This window comes from Anser brachyrhynchus (assembly GCF_964034855.1).
Source record: "Anser brachyrhynchus genome assembly, chromosome: 2".
Classification (NCBI taxonomy): Eukaryota; Metazoa; Chordata; class Aves; order Anseriformes; family Anatidae; genus Anser; species Anser brachyrhynchus.
In genome coordinates this window covers 14,122,637-14,129,277 of record NC_137695.1, presented here as the reverse complement: position 1 = coordinate 14,129,277, position 6,641 = coordinate 14,122,637, and positions in this window count along the sequence as shown.

Sequence of the window (6,641 nt, the reverse complement as noted above, 5' to 3'; positions counted from 1 at the left end):
ACGCAATAAATCTTCAGGTGAAAATAAAAGGTGGTAACAGTGGGGAAAAAAAAAAAATGTCTATATACAAAATTAATGTTCAGAATGAATGGAAAACTTTAATTGGTTTTCAAACCATTAGCTTGAAATACTGATGGACTTTTTCTCTGGAAAAATTAAAAATAAAAAATTGGAGATTTCAGGAATAGCTGGAAACAGCAGTGAGAACCAGCAGTGTGTGCCCAGACAGCTCTGCAGCTACAAAGCAATTTTTCTTCTGTGGAGCTTAGTCTAAAAATCTTTGTTTTAGATAGCCTTTCTGACCCATGTCAAATGAGTCAGTAAACTCACCCTGCTAAGTAATGTCATCCCTTCACATCCCAGAATGAACTGTAATCTGCCCCAATTCTGGTAAACAAGTGGATTAAGCATGAATCTTGATCTCACACTTTCTTCAGCAGTGGCAGAAATAGATTATCTCAGTTGGGCCATGCAGGCTCTGTTACCTGTGATACCTGTCTTTCTGAGAAAGCCACATACCACATCCATTTGTTCAATATATTTTATAGGCAGTAAAACATTCTCAATTCAATAATGTTCAGCCAATGCAAAAGCAGTCTATGGCATCTGAATCAAATTAATTTCTTAGGTATTCACAAAAAATACAGGATACAGTCAGAGGGGACTAAAAATGCTTTAAGATGTTTGTTGCTGTTGTCTTGAGGCAGAAAAATTATTCTTTAAGTGTCTGCCTTTGCTGTAAAACCAATCTCTTTCTGGTGACAGCTAGCTTCCACCTATCCATACCACCGAGAAAAAAGAGAAGAGCAAAGAACTTATTTCACCATATAAATAATATGGATATCTAATATATGTTTGTTCAATGGTGAACCAAATTTAGTTTTAGAAGGAAGGAATAGGCTTGAAAATATGAGGTACCTATTTGTGTTAGCTCCTCAGTTCATTTAGATCTGTGACAGTCCACTGAATTAATCTGGGTGGCAAAAACTGTCTGAGAACTACGACTGTAATTTTAAACTAGTAACAAAAAAAAAAAAAAAAAGGTCTGCTCTCTAAATTTTATAAATTATTAACAGAGAATCAGTGAGACTGTGAAACAGCTAATTGGCCCCTCTGGTCAATTCTCAATAGTCCTGAGAAGTTCATTGGTTTCAGACAAAGGTTCTTTGCTGAGCTTTAGGCCGAAATATTCCCAGAGTCTGAACAAGTTCATGTTCTTTTATTTTTTTATTTTATTTTATTTATTTATTTTTTAAATAGCACATTTCAAGGCCAAACCTTGGCAAGAAACAATGAGGTCAGGATATTTGCTCCATAAGGAAAAATGTGAGATTAAGAATTGGCTTCTAACATGGATTTCATTCTGAAATACTGTATCTTAAAAAGTGGAGGCAGAATGTCAACTTTTTATATAATTTGCAGTTATAGATCTAGGAATTAATCTATGAAATCGAGAGTATATGTTTAGAATTATCCAATTATGTAGTTATGTATAAGTTGTTTTATTACTTGTGTATCAACATCACATTGTTATGGTTCTTAAAACATTTATATTGATATCTCTTTTAAATTGAGTAATAAAATTTCTTTAACATCAAAACTGTGAAGTTTCATCTGGGGAATTTTTCAGCAAAATAAAAAATAAATTAGCCAAAGTTTCCTTATATATATATATATATATATGTATTTAAACAAAAACAGAAAAAGCCTATGAATTGAGTCTTTTCAACTTTTAAAATAATGGAAACATATTTTATTTTCTGTGTTCTTTTAGTAATAATGCTTTAATATACAAGATTAAAAAGTAGTCCATTTCAAGTAATACAAGTGAAAGAAACACCAAAGTCACTGCATGTGTTTGAGTCACGGGAATTAAGTGGGATCAGATCTCTTTAGATAGAGAATATCTTTTTCAGGTAAAATCAGGTTATTACATTTATCAACGTATTTATGAATCTACATATTTATGAATGTAGAAACATCCAAGGCTGAAATATACTAACAGCAACTGATTCATAAACACATTCAGAAGCACTAAGATGTCTGTGAACTCAATGACACTTTTGCAAATGAGTGTAAGGGGTCCTATGGGACACTGTGGGCTGTCCAAACAGGTTACTCAGGCTGTTGAATAGAAATTTGTGGAACTAGATATATGTGTAGGTGAGAATTAATTAATCTTCTGAGGGTCTCTTCATACACTAGTCAGAAAAGCAGAGGCAGCCTGAGCATGTATAGTGTAGCTCACAGATGTTACAAATTACTGTTGAGTACTATGATGTTTCGTTGTTTCTAGGAGTTACCGAGTATGTCATATATTCGCGATCTCAAGATACTTCTAAATTTTCTGATTTTAAAGGAGATGATGATGAACAGAGCTCTACTCCACCAGTTTTCCAGAACTATTCTTCTAAAGTCTTTAGAGGCTGCTTCCTAACAGTCCATACGATGATATTTCAAGAGATATGTTTAAAGAAAGCTCTTGGGAAAACATTGTATTCCTTTTGCAAGTTCTTGTAAGACTGGTTCACAGCTTCAAGATACTGTGTATTCTAGAACTATTCATGAACTCTGAAGCAAAAAAAGATTTCTTGAGACAGCAACAATGACAAAATGAGTTGTCTTGATTATTTATTTATTTATTTATTTAAAATGCCTGGAACAGTAGACAACATGGTGGACTGACTTTTCTGTTTGAAACAATTAGAAAACATCTGACTTTTTCAGAGGGGAATTCAAAGCCTCAAAATGCTAGGGGAGGACTTGAAATATTCGCAGCTATAAGTTTCCCTGGGAGGCTTTAAAATGGATAATATAGGGTTGTAGCTTACCCTGGCATTTTGCACAAACCAAAATATAAATTAGTTATCTAAATTCTTTATAGTAAATATGAGGAGAATTAAAAACTTCTAAGTGGAATCCACAAAGGCAATGCACTAAGCAGAGGTACTGGGCTCAGTACTAGGGCCAGTTCTCTTTAATATTTTTATCGATGATCTGGATGAGTGGATCGAGTGCACCCTTGGTAAGTTTGCAGATGACACCAAGTTAGGTGCGTGTGTTGATCTGCTCGAGGGTAGAAAGGCTCTGCAGGAGGATCTGGATAGGCTGGATCGATGGGCTGAGGCCAACTGTATGAGGTTCAACAAGGCCAAGTGCCGGGTCCTGCACCTGGGGCACAACAACCCCAAGCAGCGCTACAGGCTGGGAGATGAGTTGTTGGAAAGCTGCCTGGCAGAGAAGGACCTGGGAGTATTGGTTGATAGTCAACTGAATATGAGCCAGCAGTGTGCTCAGGTGGCCAAGAAGGCCAACAGCATCCTGGCTTGTATGAGAAGCAGTGTGGCCAGCAGGGCTACGGAAGTGATTGTTCCCCTGTACTCAGCTCTGGTGAGGCTGCATCTCAAGTACTGTGTTCAGTTTTGGGTCCCTCGCTACAAGAAGGACTCCAAGGTGCACCAGGGGAGGTTTAGGTTGGGAAAAGAATTTCTTTACTGAAAGGGTTGTTAGGCATTGGAATAGGCTGCCCAGGAAATTGGTTGAGTCACCATCCCTGGAAGTCTTTAAAAGACATTTAGATGTAGAGCTTAGTGATATGGTTTAGTGGAGGACTTGTTAGTGTTAGGTCAGAGGTTGGACTAGGTGATCTTGGAGGTCTCTTCCAACCTAGATGATTCTGTGATTCTGTGATACTAGGTGCAGGAAAAACTGGAAAGACCTGCATACAGCAGCCTGAAAGGTTCAGGCTTTTATTACTGGGCTACCTTCATGGAATTCAGAGAGTTGAGTTGCTTAAGAATCACCCTTATCAGTTTAACCTAAGCCTGTCACTTTTTAATTTGAAGACTGTAAGAGTCCATCTTCTATTAAAGACACAGACCCTTGCAGAAACAGTTTAAGTTTACAGACAAGGAGTGTGCTTTCCATAATTACTTTTCATTATTTTCCTAGAAGTGATGTTATAGTCCTTCAAGTTGAAATACTGAGTATCAAAACAGTGGGTGTTTCCATGACTCATTTCCAGTACCTTCTGTAAGAGACTCTGGGTCAAAAAAGATATTTTGACAAGCAAAATTTGCCTTACTTAAAGACAAAAAGGGGAAAAAAAAATGAAAGGAAGTGTAATTCTCTGTGTATACAATGGGAGAGAATGAAGAAATTATATAAAATAAGAATCAGTGTCAAGACTTGTTGAAAGAAGTCGGGTAATTCAAATTCCTGGAAATACAAAAGACAGTCCAGTGGTTTCATCTCTGAGGAACAACCACTGTGCAATCATATGTCAATGAAGAGAAATGGGAAAATGCAAGGTTGTTCTTCCATCCAACTGGTAATGTACCAACATTTCCACAGGGCAGGTTTGGTCTGAAGGCCTGCCCAGTAAGTGGAGAATCTTCAAGGGGAGACTACATGCTGGTAGTTTCATTGGTGTCATGATTTGCAACAAGTCAAAACAGCCAATGTTCACACATAATAGCCTTATGGAAACTGGGATTTCTTTTTTATTTTAGAGCTGACAGATAAGATATGAAGCCAACACCATGAACATTTGTATTAAACAAAGAGCCAGTTTTTTAAAGCAATGAGCTATTAGCTTCTGGTGTCCTGATCACATGCCAAATTAGGTTAAACACATTCTGCCAACCTAAATCCCTTTGGCAGTTTCAGCTGTTCCAGTTACTCTTTCCTTCTACTTCTGGGGCTGGAGTCTACCACTGAATGTGCATGTTTCCACTGACTTGCATCCAAGGCAGATTTTGGCTCCTGGAAATAGTTGTGCTACTGGCCCAGAACTGATTTGTTCCATCCAAAGGGTATCTCTATTGCACTAAAACTGTGATCCTTTTATTCATACAGGGTATTTGGAAAAGTAATAAGGAAGAGATACAGAGAGCAAGGAATGATAGAGTATTGAATTATGAAGCTTGCAGAGAACATTTGACTGTAACAGGGTCCTACTGACCTTTCTAAAATTGACAGGCTCTGATACTTTTACAAACTGCTGACATTCTCAATCTTCAAAATTTGGACTGCCATAACCCACAATTAGGGGCTTACTAAGGACCTCCTTATGAAGATGAATTCTTGATGAGACACAGATGCTTGTCAGGACCATACTTATTTTTAAAAAAATAAAAATCTAAGGAGCTGAATTTGTGTTCTTCCAAGAATCTTCAAGGTTTTTGGTATTTCTAGTTAAAGTGCTGATGAATCTGAAGGTACAGACAGCACAAATGAGACAGTAAGTGTATTACCCTTGCATAGCATACTTATCACATGATGTTGTTTCTCTTCTCTTAAATATTGAGATGTGATTGCTTGTATGGTTTTCTGAAGGGCAGATTATTCTTAGAGATTGAGTTATACATTTCTAACGAAGGTGAGGGCCTGCCTCTCCTCTCACTTATAACTCTATAAATCAGGAGCATTAAACTGACACAGTTTGTGAACATAGATCCAATATCAAAACAAATGAAAGGTAAGAATATAATAATTTGTTACTGGGAAGCTGAATAATGAAAGGGAATTAGATAGCAGGTGCTGGTGGGTGGAGAAATACAGAATACGAGAGTGCTATACCACCATCTGTTCCTGATGCTCTCACATCACTAGCTGAGTGTTCCTATTTTAGTCCTCTAAATATCTAGCTGTATTGTGGGGGTTGCAGGCTGCATACCTGGTTTGGAGGGGAAAGTATTATTTTTTGCAGTGTCTTTCTTCTGCTTTCTTGTTACATACCTTGCCCCCATCTCGGATCTTAAACGCTGCCCATTAACTAAAATCCAAGAGTAATTCATATAAATTGCATGTTTGCTAAAAAGAGCAGATTGAACAACAGCAAATATAAATGTAGCCTATGCTTTGTTCTTATTAAAACCACGTGGGAAATAATCTGTGATATGATGTAATGGTTCATCAACTTTTGTTTGCAATTGGCTTTGCTGATGTGAGTATCACAACACCACCAAAATAACAGCCACAGAATGAGACTTGAGTGCTTGGTACTGCACAGCCACACAACAGAGAGGTGTTCCTTGTCCCTGAGAACTTACACAAGCATTATATTCATCTGTTATTTCATAGTTTTCTTTATTCTTCTATCGCCTAATTTTGTGTGTGTGTTTGGTACAGATAATAATCAGACTGTCAATAATCATAGAATCATAGAAATACAAGGTTGGAAAGGACGTACAAGATCATCTAGTCCAACCATCCTCCTATCACCAATACTACCCACTAAGCTACTAAATCATATTTCATAGCACCTTATCCAGGCACTTCTTGAACACTGCCAGGGACAGTGACTCCACCACCTCACTGGGCAGGCTGTTCCAGTGCCTGGCCACTCTTTGAGAGAAAAAGTTTTTCGTGATATCTAAATCTAAATCTCCCCTGGCACAACTTGTGGCCATTTCCTCGAGTCCTATCACTAGTTATCTGGTAGAAGAGGCTTACCCCCTCCTCGTCAAAACCTCCCTTCAGGAAGTTGTAGAGTGCAATGAGGTCTCCCCTGAGCCTCCTCTTCTCTAGACTAAACAATCCCAGCTCCTTCAGCTGCTCCTCATAAGACTTGTTCTCCAGACCCCTCACCAGTTTTGTTGCCCTTCTCTGGACACGCTCCAGGGCCTCAGTGTCCTTCT